General features: G+C 38.4%; 1 protein-coding gene across 7 annotated transcripts in view; it reads right to left on the bottom strand.

Annotated features, from left to right (window-relative positions):
- MAST4 (microtubule associated serine/threonine kinase family member 4) overlaps positions 1 to 18,034 on the bottom strand; it is a 290,337-nt gene that overhangs the window by 232,003 nt on the left and 40,300 nt on the right. The window contains exon 1 of one of the 7 annotated variants that reach the window (XM_033085239.2): positions 6,405 to 6,451. The exons of the other annotated variants lie outside the window; for them this stretch is intronic. The gene's annotated coding sequence lies outside the window, so the exon portion shown is untranslated. Of the gene's footprint in view, positions 1 to 6,404; positions 6,452 to 18,034 lie in introns of those variants that run through there. 7 annotated transcript variants of the gene reach the window in all.

The raw sequence follows: 18,034 nt of genomic DNA, 5'->3' as shown, positions 1-18,034 counted from the left end.
CAGTAAACCAAGAATAGCAGAGAAGGATATGCTCTTTAACAGCCTTAACATGTCTGGATAGCTGGGAATAGGACAGAAATGGACTGCAGGAAGCATCCAGGCTTGCAAGCTCCCTTCCCGTGCTACCCTCTAGACAACAACATGTACCCACAGCTAGAGGGGTTTATAGCCCCCATTCAGACCTCATTCCAAGCAAAAGTATTTGCAGTAGATGAGGAGGCTTTCTGCCCCCAACAGAACTGGCTTCCCATCCTGACAGGCTGAGCACTCCAGTCCAAGAAAACCAACAGAAAACATTAGATCCTCCTTCTTTGGAACAGAAAGCTGGTTCTGAAGATGCATAACATGTTACATATTCAAATCCTACAAAGTAGTCAATACAGTCAAAAAGATGCTAGTAAGAAGACTGCATCAAATTCAAGTAAGTAACTATTAGCAAGACCTATTCAGACTTCTTAATACTTATTTGAAAGATATCCTGGGAATCTGAACACTGTGAAAGTTCAGGCTGTGCATCTTACCAGACTATAAGATTAGACACTGCTGTCCATAGGCAACATTAAAACAACTACCTAGAACACATTTGAAATTCTACCAGAGACATTTCACGATTACAAGTCGCACCTGATTAAAAGCCACACTTCCGGGTGTCGGCAACGTTTCCTTCTTTGTCCATATACAAGCTGCACTGGATTATAAACCACCTCACTGCACTTTTGTTCACAGTGAGGACCCACGTGCAACAAAGTAATCAATTTGTAACAATCACACGATCACGGGGTTTACTGGCAGGTGCTCAATTCAGAGCCCCCACCTTTCCCCCGTGCCACTGGCAGGAGCCCGCCTCCCCGTCATGCAACAGAGTAATTGATTTGTAACAATTGCGCAATTGCGGGTTTTACTGGCAGGTGCTCAATTCGCAAGCTCAGCTCAGCGGCTTGGCAAATTTCCGAACTTTGTTCATATATTGGCTGCTCCTGAGTGTAAGCTGCACTTCTGGGTTGGGACCAAAATTTTAGTCAAAACAGTGTGGCTTATAATCACGAAATTACTGCAATTTTAGTTAAGCTACTTCTGCTCAGCACTGACTTTTGCCTGTCCAAAATTACCACTCTATTGGTATTTACTTCATATTTACTAGCTATATGGACATATGCTGATGTTGAATGGCATGTAAACACAACAGGATAACCAGGGTTTGCCTGGTTCCCCTTTTTTATCACTCAAATTTGCTTTACAGCAAGTTGTTGAGAATACAACAGCTATATCCCTGCAGGAAGTTTCAGACACACATTTATGTTACATTTTGAGTATCTGGCTATCTCATGCTCTGCCCACTGTCTTATTACTGCACTCAGGCTGCAGCCATACCCTTCTCTCAACACTCTTTGAAAAGAAATGTTAGTGACCTCAAGAGCACTAGGACAACAAAGGGCAGGTTTTATAAACTAAGAAAATAAAAACAGTGAAAAATGAAAACAGTGAAAACAAGTGTATTTGAGTGCCCTGTATTTAAAGTACAAGGGGGGTTAAGATAGCCTTACAGCATATACAGGCTGCTTAGAGAGGGATTTTAAATCAGTGCACATCTCACCACCAGTCTCTGCTGTTAATATTCACAATGCATGGATAGTTAACTTATTTAAAAGCCTCCCTCCCCCAACATTAAATTATACCGTCTTAACAAAGGCACTTTGAAAGGCAGAAAACATGCACCAAACACCAACCTATGATGAACATACTGTTCTACAATACTTACTTCTTCCAATACATTTTTCCATGCATTTGGTAAAAAACTGCCTGCTTATATCATAGGTATGATGAATTTCTACAGAAGCACTGTAAAATTTAGGAGAGAATGGCTTTCACAAAACCCTGCTTGCTCCCCTCACACCTATGAACCTGTTCCAAAAAGCAACAGAGAGTATTATTAAAGGGGAATGGTTTAAAAACCACATAGACCAGAATATCAAAATATCCTTACCACAAATTTCTACACATAGATTTAGAGATCCTGTAGAAACAGGGATGGAATTTGAGTGAAAGTCTCCTCCAGTCATACAGGAATCAATTTGCTCTCAAACATTTTTTTCTGTATTTTCAAGCTATTAATTTTCTGTGTGAATAAAATCAGATACATTCCTCCAAAGAAAATTATTCCCATACTGTACTATGGGCTTTTATCAGCTCACCTACTCAGAAAGGATTATACTAATATTTTTTAAAACCTCAGTAGCATTAAATCCACCTATCTACCATCATGTATTTATTCTAAAGCTAAAATGAATTCTCTGCTTTATAATTATATCATCAAATAGTCACATCAAGTACATCAGCCCACATGTCCTCATGAAAATTAAGGACATGACAAATGATTCAAAATAAGACCTTGCATCAGTGTTCAGGAGCACAATTTGAGCAGAGTACATAATGAGGAGTGAAGCAGTCAGAAAGAAAATGCATTTCAGAGGGAAAATTTCTGGTACAAGGTGAATGAAGCTAGGAGAATACAATCACACTGATAAGCCAGGATAAGGAAAATAAGCTGTTCTGGGCTGCTGAGATGTGTTGCAACATGGAGTGTCTTTTTCCAATAAAAATTAAATTGAAATGAGAACTGAACTCGTCTGATCAGCTCCACTTTTTTTCCAACACCCACTGCGGTCTCACTGTCCAAACCACTTCACTCCCAACCTCCCTCAATTGCTCCACAGGCAGTATGTCTACTTCCCACAGAAACTGGAAAATACTGGTAAAGCATTCAGTCTTAAAAATATGAACAAAGATGTTCTATTAAGCAATTCCATTTCTTCCTTCTGAATGCAGCACAACTTCCTCCTACCTCAGGTCATGCTGTATATGCATATTCAGTCCTAAAGTTTCCACAGAAGGGCTGTGCACTGTCACCCATTTTACATTTCCCCCAGTCATCTCCAAAAAAGAGATGCATTACCTGAAAACTCTCACATGCAGTGAGAGAAAGCAGAAAATACACAGTGTAGTTTTACTGTTAAGGGTTTTTTTCATTACCAACCGAAAGTCCCCATAGAAAATTACTGTAATAAGTATGTTGTGAAGGAACATGCCAAATCACAGATGTCTAAAGAAATGAGAAAGCATCAGGCTCCAGTCCTATGCAGATAAAAGTATCCAAGCTTCCCTGACACTGAAGAGAGATTCAGTCATTCACTAAAAACTCTCATTGTAGATTTAAATGCTTAACAGGAGCATGGCTTCACAAACCTTACAAATCCCTTCTGTCTCTTGCATCTTCAAACATAAGCTATGCCAGAAGCAATCGTGCTCAGACCCACCACAAGTTCAATAGTGATTAACCCTTTATGCTTCTAGTAGTGTGCTTTGATATAAATCAGACTCTTTCTTCATATTATTTACACTGGGTTCCTCCTCAGCATGCTGCCTCTCTGTCTGGCTTCTTTGCAAGCACAGTTGCTAGAACACTATAGCCCAGTAAAGCACTTTCTTTTGACGCAAGCTATACAAACTCACTTCAGCTGGGATAGGGGAGAGTTATGTTCTTATCATTTAAATGCTCTCTCTAAGTCTAATTACATTTGGCACAGATACATGGGTTTTGATTAGCTGCACTGACACAGAGAGCAACACTGAATATAATCTTATTAACAGATAGGATCATACCTTCCAAAAGCATCTTAGAATTCATTTTGAAATACACTTTAATCAATTAAGAGCATAGTGCAGTTTAGTTACTCCAGATGCTTGACAAGAACTCGGTAGAAACCAGTTGAATTGAAGAGGAAATGCCTCAGTGGTGTAGTATAGGTACCAGAGAAGTCTGTCTTACAGTACCATCACAAGCAGAGCTGCAACCAAATTTCCACCAATGTCCTGCAGTAACTCATCTCTGCAGCACACAGGAATCTACTGCTTTTGGTCACAACATCAGCTTTTGAAGAATACTGCCTGTGGGTGCAATCTGAGCAATCTAGGGCTGCCTATGAGTCTCCACAAACCTGCATCAAACACATCAGCTGAACAATACTGTCAACAGTTCCATTCAAATCAATTTAAATTTAAATTGATGGTTGAAATACTCTACATTCCCTTTACCCACAAGTAGTATTAATCCGCATTAGTTTTGAGTAGGGTTTAGAGAAATACACAACTGTCCTGAATATTCACAGTTCTCAGAGCAGCCTCTGCAGAACAAAGAACCACAAATAACTTACCCCACAGATAAAAGGAAACTTCTCCAAAAACTAGCACCACTTCCAAGAAGTCATGGATAATGAAGGTGAAGATTGGATACACAGGAAGACTCAACAGGCCACAAGGACTTCAATGGACAAGGAAAGATCCCATTTATTGCCCCATTCCCTATCACAATTCCTCAAAAACAAGAAGGCATTTTTTCCACCACCATAGATCAAGAAGGAAGCTCACTACTTATATCCCACACGTCTTAAATTCACCACTGTCTCACCATGGGAAAGGTTTTGCTCAGCTTGAGCTGAAAGGCCTCTCTAGTTCTCCAGCCAGGTGAAATCATTCTAGTCTACACTTCAAGCCTTGGATTATCTCACTTCCGCCCATGACCTCCAGTTTCCTTGTTAGGACAGCGACACCAGCCCATGAGCTAGTAAGATCCTAGGCACACTGAGGACTGAAAAGGATTAGAGACAGAAAAGGTCTTGTTCATAGGAAAATTTGCTAATCATTCATACAGCAACACTTGATTTACACATGAATGCAACCTGCAACTGGCACTGCAAACATGTCTTTACCAAGGTAAAAAAGAAATCCACAGTAAAGCTCCATGAGTCACAAATCATCACTTCTAACCTTTGCACTTACTGATTTTACATCCCACATATATGTAGAAACACAGTGCTTAAAACTAAAGTTATTGTTCAAAATTGTCCAGTTTATTATGCTGAACATATGATGTTGCATAAAGAGCATCAGCAAAGTCATGATGCTTTCCTACAGCATCTTACCTATTATATCCTAGGTAGTAAAGAAACATTTTAAGAATTATGCTAAGGATCAATACAAATATAACCACATTATCTTGCTACCCACTTCCCACTCATTCTAGAAATGCAAATCTGCATTTAAAACAACAGTATTTTTCTTGAAAAAAAATCTGATGTCCGGTCAGTTAAAAGTAAATAAATACAACTCAGACAAATCTGAAGTATCAGCTATGGCTATGTTAAAAAAAAAATGAGGTTGCATCCAGTCCTTTCTCAGAAACATAGTTACACATGATTGCACAGAAAATGAAGCACAGCTTTTACAGTATTCTACAAGGCCAAAAAGTGGCCTATAAATATGCATGCACACTGCTGTCTGAGCCTATTACTTTACCCATGTTAAGATGGAACAGTTTTGTTACAATATGACAGAGTCCTTCAGTTCTTGAAAGCCTCTTGTGTGCAGCACCTGTACACACAGACTCAGAGATAGACTGCTCCCTTTCCAGAAAACAAAGGAAGGAACAGTATTTGTATTGAAGGCACTACCTCCAATAACTCAGCCTGCCCCCAGTCTCCTTGGATTTACACACCCAGCTTTAACAAACAACTAGAGATTAAGAAATAGCAGGTTTGGCAGACCTCATATAAGGCCCTGAAAACAAAAGCAGAAACCAGAACACAGTTCAAAATAAACAGAGTTCAACCCATGGTTAACATACAGCACTTTACTTAGGGGTAATAGGTATCTTCTCAGAAATGCACATGATGTGCTAAGGCCTTTTGTTTCTCACAAAAACACATCACTTCCAAACTAGGAAATCAGTGTCAGCACTCTAAAAAAAGTGAAGCCAAAGCACTGCAAACAGGCTGCTAGCCAGGATAAGGCTGCAGCAGCTCAACAGGTCAGCCCTACTAGGAAGGACACAGAGAGATCAGATCCAACACAGCGGATTCTGTGAGGAAGTCTGTTTGAGAAGTTAACCAAAAAAAAGCATGAAAACAGAGAGCAATGTCCCAGGGGTCTGCCAAACCCACTCAGCTCTGCTGCAAGGGTACCATCTGGGAAAAGAAAATCCCACTTTCTGCAGTGGCACAGCTCCTCTAAGCACTGCCCAGGCATCAGGAAGCATGCTCGTGTTTTTACCTTCGCTTCCATGGTTTTAAAAAGGGATCTGACAAAGGTGAAAAAAGAAAATCTACTCCTAGCTGCCCAGATGTGCAGCAGAGCATGCCACTGCTATGCAGCAGGAAGAATACTCCCTTCCTGCTCCTGTCCTGATGGCCATGTTGTCAGGAAAAAGCATTTCAGGGTGTTGAAATGCGCTGTCACTACTGCCACATTCTGCCTGTTGCAAAAGACCCAGAGAGCAGCCAGGAAGCATCAAAAGAAAGCCAGCAGAAGCACTCCTGATTCAGTCTGCAGGGGAAATCAAGGACACAAACCTGGTGGATAGCTCCTGGAGCCTGGGAAAACACCTTTGCTGGGGCAAAGGCACAAGAGCTGGAAACCTGCAGCAGAAGAAAAACCACACACACACTCACACACACCCATTTCAGACACAGGTTTAAGGAGCAGGCATCAACAAAGCAGTCTGATCCTTCCCGAGGCCAGGGACACCGAGCAGCATCAGAGGCTGAACCCCACTGCATCCCCACAAAGGAACCACGTGGCAAGGCAGGGAACAGCCAGCTGCAAAAATCACATCTTCTTAACCCTAAGCACACACTCCAAAGGGTTGTTTTGTTTTCACTGGTTTATCTACTTTAAGAAGTGGGAGAGAACAAAGATGAGAGAGTTTTCGGCTAAACAGTAGGAACACACAAGTTTAAACAAAAGTTATTAATACTGTGACAAAGTACTATTTTCTTACCTTCCCTTGTAGAAAGCCACCCCTCTGGCAGCTTTTGCTCTTCAGTTTTCTATGGCTGTATTCATTTTCTTACTATCATATGCAGAGCCATTAGTAGCATTAGCTATGCACTATGCTTTGCTCTAGATAAAGATATTATACTAGCCACACTGAGCATTTCCTTAATTTCTCAATGAAAGCAGGAATTAGCTACACAGCAAACTGAAAAGAACTTTGATATTTTAGACACTACAGACAACATTTTCATCCTTAATTATTTTAATAATCCTTTTTACAGGTCAAGAAATCCACGACAAATGCATGGAAATAAGTATTTATACTCTGTGCATCTGAAGGCATCCATACCCACACCTTTTTCAAACCTCTCCAATGCTTCCACTCTTGCACAGATTTTTAAGAAAGAATTTTATCTGGCTCTTTAACTAGCAGGATGAAAATTTAGCAAAACTAGCCTTCAAAGTCACTTTCAATTGGAAAAAAAAATTGAAATACATAAGAAAGAAGCCTATTCATCTTCATCAGCTGTTGACACCATCATCATTTGTCTCATGGAAAAAAATAATCCAGAGGAGAATATATATACTCTGGAAAGAGTGGTGTGCTGTCGGGTTTTTTGTTATACCATGAATACTAATGAAGCAAAAGCAGTTTAGTTCTTTATAAAATCTATTTCCATTCACATTCACCAATGAGCTCCTAGACTACCTATAAAGGTTTCATTTATTCTATCATCTTGGAAGCCTCAGAAAACTATTTGTTTATTCAAGTCTATCTGCTCCATCCATGCTCAATTAGGTCTCACTTTTCCCTCAGTTACAGCAAAATTAAAAATAAAAATGCAAGCTGAAACATTCCCAGTTCCATGACCAGCTCCCCATAACAAACCACTCTGAAAAACCATTGTTCCAAGCACAGCAAGAGCTTCTTCACCATAATGCAACATTTGATGGACCTTCTCAGCAACTTACAAAATTCCAACTCATTAAATTACTCCTCTGACTAATGGAAAATATTTGAAATGCAGCTTTTTACTAAGAATTTTGTTAAGAACTAGTAAGCAATGTTAAGAATAACCGGACATTTCAGTCACAGCAATTCACAAGTATCTCATAAAAATGGGCTATATAATCTTCACACATAATAAGTAAAAAAATTATTTTCAATTTATTATTTTTCTTTAGACCAGTAAAATATTAAATAATCCATTTTGCCACATAAAGCTTCAAATTCAGCATCACTTTCATTAGGATAACATATCAAAGGGAACCACAACACATTTATGCCAAGCAGGTACAAAACAAAAGAGAGAAACTCATGATGAAATGAGCTGAGGGTAAAAGGTTCTCAGCATGTAATGGAGCTGAAGTTGATCCATAAATCAATGCAAGATGAAAGCAAGATTACTTATGTGAAGGGATTGCATTGTTAATTTACAGTCTGATTGAGAAAAGAAACGCTTTACTTGATCAATGTACCAGTGATGTGCATGTGTGAACTTGAGCACAAATTAGTAATGATTACCAGTAGGCGTATCTCCTCGTATTTTTTAATTAAGCTGAATAAGCAGCAGAGGCACATCCAGAAAACACAGGTTTTTCCTGAGTTTGCCTTTAACACACTCCTAAGTTTTTAAATAATGCAGCCTCGCCACAAGAGACCTTGCAGACAAGGGCTTTTTGATCTCTTTCTTTCCCGTTCGGTGCTGAGGAAGACAGCACGCACAGTTACCGAACAATAGCTATCATGAAAAACCCTTTTCCTGGACTCGTTTGAAAGTGAACTAGAGTAAGGCATTATTTGATAGCTTTATAGTTTTGCCTTCATCATCTAACACAGAATTCAGAGACTGGGATGCATCTCCTTTAGCCTCACTAGTAAAATTAGCAGAAAAAAATATCAGAAGGGTAAGAATATCTGGGTTGCACAATCCAGTTTGCATTTGGCAGAGGTTTGTAGTTAAGAACAATACTCAAGAACTATGTTTGTAATTTTAAGTGCCTCCACTGCATTTCAAATCATTTCTAAGCTGCCATTTGTCAGTCTCAGACAATTTACCCAGGTCTGTCATTACCAGAAGGCGTTATTAACACTATCTGACCTAAGAAAGATTTTTATTCTTTTTAACCTGATGACTTTAAGTAGTACTATACAATTAGGAAAAACCAGGAAAACCATGTGAGAACGTAAACAGACGGGTGACACTGCATCATTTTAAATATTCCTCTCCTCTATTTATTTAATTCTTTATTTAATCTGTAAAACCTTAAGTCTAGTGTAAGTAGACTTAGTCTTACTTGTCCTTTTTTATCCAGGCTTTTTCAATTAAACAAGCAGCTATTTAAAACAATTATATTTATGGCTGAGAAAAGGAAAGATCTCTACCTAGATTTTAAAAAATCCTGTAAGTCCCATTAGGCAATGAAATTACAGCAAAATGTATCACACATTTTATCTGAAAGAACAGATATAAGTATATATGTGCAAGGAACCACAAAATAGACATGCAAAAACCGTCCAAATCTAAACAACAACTGCATTTTTTACAAATTGTTTAGAGCTGCTATGGTTTCTTCACCCTCATACAGAAAATCTAAAATTAACAGCAAAAAATCAAGTATGGTTTTTAGAGATTTATTTATAGATCATACCACCTCAGAGATTTACACACAGTTCCTCAGAATTTCAGTATGACTTAAAACTCTCTAAATTACAAGGATTAGTAGTATACTAAATTATAGTAGTTGATTGGTATCACCATGAATCTCATAAGGAATCTAATGCAAGTTTTGTTTAAATGTCTACATTGTAGGACTTAGCACACAAGCACTAGAGTATCCGCAAGATACTGGTAACCCCTCAAAGAGAAGGGTTTTACAACAATATTTTCCTAAAGTAACCTGATTTAATAAAAAAAAAGTAAAACCCTACCCACGATGTTTCACACTGTGTTAGGGTCTTACTTCAACTTTCTTTGCACTTTCCACTAGGAAAAGAGGCGCACTGTCAAAAGAGAACAAGGACCACCTTCTGTTATCAAGGACTATTCGATATCTCATGCTTGTAAGGTAGCTGCACTTTTAATTGACTTGTAAATCAGCTTGGTTCACTCATTTCAAGTAAGCACCATACCTCATCCTATATTCTCAGGGTCACATCTTCTCAACCAAAATAATGAACCCCCACATCTTTCACAAAGCAAAAGAAGTTGTCTAAGTCAATGTCAAAAATTTTAAAACAGACATAGTCCTTTAATCTGTGTATAGTTACAGAGATTATCAACTAAAGCAATTCCACACCAGTTGGTTCAAAACACAGAAGCATTTTTACCATTTCAAAATCTGAAAAAGAATTAAAGCTATTAGAGGACAAAAATGTCTTTTTTTATTTAGAAATTTGCCAGTTTATAGAAACCTAAAGTTTCCAAAACATATAACAGCACAGATTTGAAAAATGAGCATTTTATCTAAAAGTACGAAAAGCCAGCACAAGGAATGAAAAGACTAATAAAATGATGAGGTACGGAATGAAAGCTGTCTGGAAACCAACCATTTTTTCATTCAAACAGTTGACATGTTGGCATCAAACATGTCATACATACAAAGAAGGCCAAAGACAACTTCTCTCTTAAAACACACAATCTAAATTTTCAGGCTCTCTCAAGTATTAGGAGAAGCAATTTGGAACAATCTAACATGACATCAGGAACATTTCTTTAGTTTCATCTATTGCATAAACAGAATCTCCTTTAAATATATCTTTATCACCTACAGTACAGTAATTCACTAAATCATAGCCTGAAATTCAAATAAAACAATTTTGCTAAGCCATACTAACAAGATTCCACCAGGAAAAACATGCTGTGCTAAAAGCTTTGAAATTTATGGCTTGTGTGACTGCATATCACTGTGGGAGTTAACCCAGTTTTTTAGTGATGTTCAACTGCTGTGTTAACTGGACATCTTTAATACTAAATTTAAAAGTTATTTAATAAAACTATTTCACAAAAAAGAAAAACATTGAATCATCTTAAGCCAAGATGAAGATTAGTATTACTATATTTTACTTTGTTTCAAGTACTAAACTGTTCTTACCTCAACACGTGTTATACTTTTCTCCCATTCTCCCCCCTCATCCCAGTGGGAAAGTGGGAAAGTGCGGAGTGAGTGAGTAGCTGTGTGGTACTTAGTGATCAGTTTGGATTAAACCATGACTGATGCATCCCCCACTTGGAATTTATTAGAATAAAAATACAGGTAAAGCACAGCAACCGAAGTACAAAAATTGGTTTCTTAGTGACCTCATCTTTATTTTCATAGCAATTTCAAAAAATGATTGCTAACAATAAGTAGCTTATTAAAGTCAGATAACTTTGAATCTCAAAGCTATGCCACAGTGATTTGTACTTCAGCAAACACTAAGCTTCCACTGGCTAGAACTTGGATGTTACCTTACCTGTTTGGAAAAGACAGACCATATTTTGCATGATGATGATGATGATAAAAATAATAATATTGTCTAAGTATCTAATTGATTTGGCAGAACACAGTTTTAATATCTGGTTTCCTGAAGACCACAAGCATCTAATCAATCAGCAGCATACCTTATCAAAGTCACTCAGGAGGGAGTAACTCTATGCAACATCTCTGCAGCACATTCCTCCCCAGGAAGGTCAATATCAAACACTTCCAGGCCCTTTTTATGAATCCCAAATGTACCACAAACTAAGGTATTCAGACCTCAGTTAAGGACCTACTCTATAGAACTACAGCCTCCACAGTCCTTTCCCATCCAGGGAACACAGGATCCAGAATTCTTTCCTCTAACAAGTACACGCTGTGTTGTCCAAAGACAATGAAAGCAGCAACCTTCCAACAAAGAAAATGGATAAAAAATACATCTACTCTTATTTTATAAAATCATGTAGGAACTAGCACAAACAACATATCTGTTTAATAGGAAATGTAATCATTCTAAATTATCCTTTATATTTAGGCTGTTAACTTAGATTCCAAAGCCATTCTCTCCCTGGTAATACTACTGCTTCATCTATTTTTGCAGATGCAAAGGTGCACAACTATATACATGCAGTAAGATTTAGGGCGCTGCATCACATTTTTTCATGCCACATTCAAAGACTATCAATCAAACTGCCTTTCCTACAGTCTCACCTCTTACACTGCCCACACACCAGGAGGTCACACAAGAATAAACATGAAACAATAGACTCTCCATGAATAACTACTAAAGAATGTGACAGACTGTAAATCTCTTCCAGGCTACTATCATGCTGTAGTTTCAAACACACATTATATAGATTCATTAAGAAATACAGTACTGGTAGAAATCCTGACTCAAGCAGCAAACCAAAACTAACACATATATTTTCTCTGTAACAGCATTTTACAAAAGCAGTAAACTTTAGAAGTTCCCAAAACCTTAGCTCAGACTCCTGGTTCTAAGTTTCCATACTCATACCTTACCCAAAGAGGTAGGCAAGGGAGAAACTTCTTGCCTTGAGGAAGCAAGGAGTAAGAGGAAAAAGGCAATTCCATCCTTTACCTGCCTGCCTGATTCAAGCTCATCTGTCTCCCTTTATAGGCATCTTAGCTTCAGTCAGGATTCACTATTGCATCCATGACACATCATCACAAGTAGCCGCTATGCTTCCATAGAGGATACTACTTCCCCTGACTACAGAAATTAAATTAATTTACAGGTCTAAGTACAAGAAAGGAAGCAGCTCAAGGCCACATTATTCTTTAGGCAAAGAAGAATCAGGAATGAAGCAATGCAAATCTCCGAATGTTTAATACTTTCTTAATACTGTCATATTACCATTTGAGTCTTCATTATTCTCTAGTTTGTATTGCAGATATGCTTCCTCTTACTGCTCTCATAAGATGACTGGCACTGCCGGGTGTTTTATCTCCAGAACAATGACCTTGGGGTATGCAGCTCATTATGCACTGCCTGTAAACCACTTATTTTTATAATGAAGCATAAAATAGAAATCTGATCCCAGATTTCTGTCCCATTCTCCTCATTTAGTTAAGGTTCTGCAAATATTCAGGAACAGACTGCTGAAAGATATCCTGAGAAGTTCAACATGTGAGGCTGCAGTCCCTGTCAGCCATCAGATGCATGTGCGTCCTCACAACAGCAGCATGTGTAGTTAACATCACTACTAAGAAAATGGTCCTCTAAGACAGTCAACAGTCCAGTCACAAAAATGTCTAGATGAAATGTGTTGATGTTGACAGAAAAATCCCCAAGTGCCTGATCAGCAGAATGTCTGCATTAAATTCAGCACTATAACCTTCTTTAGACTCTGAGTTTAAGAGTCTTAAGACTGTCTCAGTCAATAAAGTTCTCCTCTGCCACTATCTAAAAGACAACTGCCCAAACAGCATCAAGTTCTACCAGCTGATTCCATCTTGGAAAACCATCTGACTCCAGAGAAGGAAAGGATTCCATCTTCTCCAGACATGAAAGAGTAAAGAAAAACAGGCAACTGGACATGACCCTATTAGACACCTTACCAGTCGCTGAGCCTATACATGTTCAATGACTTACTGAATAATCTACCACAACTGAGGTTATTAGGGAAAGGCAGACCTTTCCCTAGCTCTGCTTTTCTCTTTTTTGAAAGGCTCTGCCTTTCCAGCAGAGCAGGAAAACCAAGCCCAGACAGTACACTGACTGGACAGCTGCATCCCCCCCTCAAGATGCACAAACTTGAAGGAATAAAAGAAACAAAGGATAAAATGCTCAACTTATCCACCCACTTTCTCCCCTCACTTGAAGCCAGTATTTAACATTGCGAGTAATGCTATATTGTATGCTGTGCCAAAAAGCCAACTCAAGGAGGCACATAGTCATCCCCAGGCTATTACACTAGATTCTATTTACACTAGAGTCTGTTCCACCAGATCTCTGCAGGACCTGTCCACATCCCTCCCAAAGAAATGACATGTAGTGCAAACAGAAGGGAGACAGCAGCATTGCTATCAGATTCTACCTCAACATCTCACCAAGAGTCTTCAGATGATTATATAAAGGAAAACTCAGACCACAGTAAGTGAACAGATAGTACTTAAGGATAGTACCAAACATAATGAGGGAGTTTGGTACATGAAAAGAAGACCCTTAAAATTCTGCAATTCAGAAATTCTTCTCCCATATCTTGAAGGCATGCCCTTCTCACTTTAAGTCCTAAATCCAAGTCAGAGGAAGTTCTCAAGATTTTAGAAAAAAAATTGTTTCTCAAACTTTATTCTTATCCAGAGGGTTCCCCTGAAATTTCTCTAGGGAAAAAGAACTGCTTTACTTTCATATTGCACGACAACTAAAGACACTTTGGCATCTAGACAGCAAATTCCATGGGCAGTCTCCTTCCTAGGTTCACCACAGTTTAAAGGCCACAACATTTAGGGCTTCATTTATTAAGAAACAGCTCAGCCAGCATTTTCAGGTATGCCATCAGGCATACAAAGATCAACTCTCTGGACAGACCAAGCTTTACTCTTAGGGACTCCTCCAAACAAAAAGTACAGTACACTTTGGGAGCTTTCATAACTTCACATTACAGTCAAGAAAAGAAAAATCGTATTGATCAAGTGTGCCTTGACATGACCTCATGTTTGTTTCATAATCACACAGGCTTAAGTAGTGCCAATGTTTACATATTCAGAGACCAAAAATAAATTTGTTAGCACAGAGAACAGAACAAATAACAATTGCTAAGCCATGGTACAAACATGGTAAAAACTTAAGATCGGTATTATATCTTATAGCTGTGAAGTGCAAACATAAAAGTTCTACAAATCAATTTTAAATATTATAACTCAACTTTTTCGTGAATATATTTTATCATCCTTTTACAGTTTTGAAACACTGGATTTATGCAACCAGAGTCAATTTGGAGACATCTTTCTTTTGCCTTATGAAAAAATTAATTCCCTAATAGTTCCTATCCTACCTTTAATAGCTTGCCTACAAGAGGAGAGAAGCTGAAAGCTGTCTTTTGCTAACAACTGCAAGCTCATTCATGAGTCAGGCCTAAGCTGTTTGCTTTCCAGGTAAATATGGAAGTCACCTGCTTACATCAACCTCTGCTCAAAAATCTTAAGAGAGGAAAGCCTATATCATCCAGATGACACAAAGCTCCTAAAATCTGTATACAGAAGTCCACACTGCAGATACTTTACCATAGTGCCCAGAAACTTATCAGAATACGCCACTACAGCATCACTACCTCCAAACAACACTACCCATTTATCAACAGGACCCTGATTGACAGAATATGGTTCCCAGGCTTTACCACTCAACTTCAGTCAGATTTTATACAAGTAAATACCTAGGAACTGTATGTCAAGACCTTATGCAAACATTTTTAGACAATAGGACTACAATTGCCTGAGCTTAGGGCCACAGTTACTGGATTACACAGCACTGCTGGGGTTACAAAGGTGGTTTATGGTTCATAATCACGACTCTTGCATTCATCAGTTTTTGTGTTAACAGCCAACACACTGAAATGTGCCGCCACACTGGGCAGGGTAAGTACCTGAACAGATAAAGAGCATCAAAGACACAAAGAAATGTTCCTTACGAGAAAAGGGACTGGAATACTTACTACAAAGAAAATGAAAAGTGAAAGAAGACTATAAAATACACAGACAGAATTTTCTTCCATCCTTCAAAACCTCTCTCCCTTTATGCTCCAAAGAGCTGAGATTTTTTGACCATCACTCAATTGAATTTAGTTGTACAAAATTACATAGCCAATATAGAAGATCTGAAATGTCCAAGGTGAATTACTACACTAGAAATCCATTTGTTATTGAAGCCTCAAGCAAAGGAAAAAAAATGCCCCACAGCTCTCAGAATTACCAAGCAACTTTTGCTCATGAAATTATATCCTAAAGTCTTAGATAGAAAGATGGAAGGAAGATTAGCACAGGAAGTATGATTTTTAAATCTTAAAATAAAACCCTGTACCCTTGTTGATGCAAAGCATAAAGCAAAATTAAGCACAGACGTTTCATACAATATTTTTCTTCTAGTTCAACCAGTAGTTCCTTGTTTCAGATCAAAGTCAAAAAAGAAACAGCCCCTGGAAGCAGCTAATTTGCACATACACTGAAAAAGATAATCATTTACATCACAAACTCCCAAAAAAATGGCCTAGATTTGTGCATGATGTTCAAATACCTTTAGCACATCTTCATTATTACATCATCTGTTCTGAATTTTAACCATGGAAATAGCAAAATTATTTGTTATTTGAAAAAACATGGCCACACCTGCAGATAAATGCAGTTAGTTAATCATCCCTTACCTATTCCTTCACATAGATATAGATATAGATCTCCTATGTAAAAGTGGACATTCTTCTGCTAACAAGGAATGGAGGGGGGAGGGGCAGGTCATGTAAAATTTTACTTATAAATGTATACACCTCAAATACATACCAACCTATATAGAGCCAGAATGTGTTAAGGAAAAAAAACACTACACCTTTGCAGATCACCTAAGACAATGACTCACAGAGAGTGAGCAGATTTCCAATCACTGTTACTAGCACAATTGAAGCTAATGTGCATCTAGGGGATTCGTTTTGCTCTGCATTTTCCATTCTATAACATTATGGATTTATAAAAGCAGAGTCTCAAAAAAAGATCAATGTATGACAGTTCTCTTTGATCTCTGGGTTTACTTACTTCTGCAAGTGAGATCAGATGTTAAAAGCCACAGGAATTTACCACTTTGAAGTATTTTAACTTTTCATTAACTGGAACAGCAGTACCCGATTACAAGACAAATTCAGAAAGTAGAGCTTATTTTATTTTTGCAGACTTAAGCTTGTTGCACAACTAATAGGAAATCCAGTACTTACTTTAATTTTCAGGAACGTGATTTCCTAGTTCTATTGGAGTTGTGGGAAAGAAAGGAATATTTAAGAGAGTTGACCTATTTTGCTCTGGAATGAATAGTGCAACATCCCCATTCAAATTCCAAGAAAAGCCATGAGGAGATAAATATAGTTTTCTTTTCATGTTTATTCAGCTGACAAGCATGACCTTGAGCACTGACCAAATTAAAAAAGGCCACTTTGCCCTTTCTCAAACAAATTAAGATTTTCTACTGATTACAGGAAAGGAAGACTGAACTGTTTAGTCTGATTATAACTGGTAGGTTTTGATATTGGCGTTCTTTACGGCCCTTAAAATAACAACTAAGGATAAATACAGTGGAAGTGCCTAACAAATGTGCAGTTTTTTTAAAAACAATTAATCTGAAAGTAGAGCTATTACTTTGTAGATGATTGGCTACGAACTCAGTTTCCTGAATGGAAAATATACATCATGCATAATTTTTGAATATTTATTTTGAAATATCTAAAGTGTGACTCTGAGCCAAAATACTATAAAGTTACCTTTTTTGTTGTTTACCACTTTGGAGGCATTCTATGTATGATTTATTATTTCTATCTAGGATTTGATGACAGTATCCAGAATTGGCATGATGGCAGAGAAAGCTAAAGATTGAAAATTAACAACTATACTCTGGCAAAAAAAGTTTCTTGAAGAAGGGAAAGCAAGAACTTCACTGGATAACCACAAGCCTGGACAAGAAAACAAGAAGGTTTTTGTTTCCCTCCTTTTTGGGGAAAAAATGTAGGAAATCCAAAGAATGAGAAAATTACTTGCCACGATGTTTTTTAAATAACTTTAATAATTTTAATAGCTTTAGTAATTACTTGCCATGTTGTTTTTAAGTACAGTAATTTCACGAATACAAGCCACACCGTTTTGACCAAAATTTTGCTCCCACACCAGAAATGCGGCTTATACTCAGGAGCGACCAATATGTGAATAATTTTCTGACATTTTCAACCCCGGGAGTGCAAACCAAGTCAGTGCAAACTGCAAAGTCAAGCACCTGCCAGTAAAACCCTGCATTTATGCGGTTGTTACAAATTGGTTACTCCGTTGCGTGGCGGGTGGAGCTGCTCCATGCAGGCAGCACAGGGGGTGGGGAAGGCAGGGCAGCTCTCTCCTGCTGGTCCCGCGGCTCGGGGGGAAGCAGGGGGCTCCGTGCTGCTGGCCCTGCGGCTTGGGGGGCTCCCATCCCTGCATGCCACCGCTGCAGGAGCGAGGTGGCTCCATCCCCACCTCCCACCGCCGCCACGGATGCCGG

Source organism: Catharus ustulatus, chromosome Z, assembly GCF_009819885.2.
Source record: "Catharus ustulatus isolate bCatUst1 chromosome Z, bCatUst1.pri.v2, whole genome shotgun sequence".
In the NCBI taxonomy this organism is placed as follows: Eukaryota; Metazoa; Chordata; class Aves; order Passeriformes; family Turdidae; genus Catharus; species Catharus ustulatus.
This window is presented reverse-complemented; position numbering and strand designations above follow the sequence as displayed.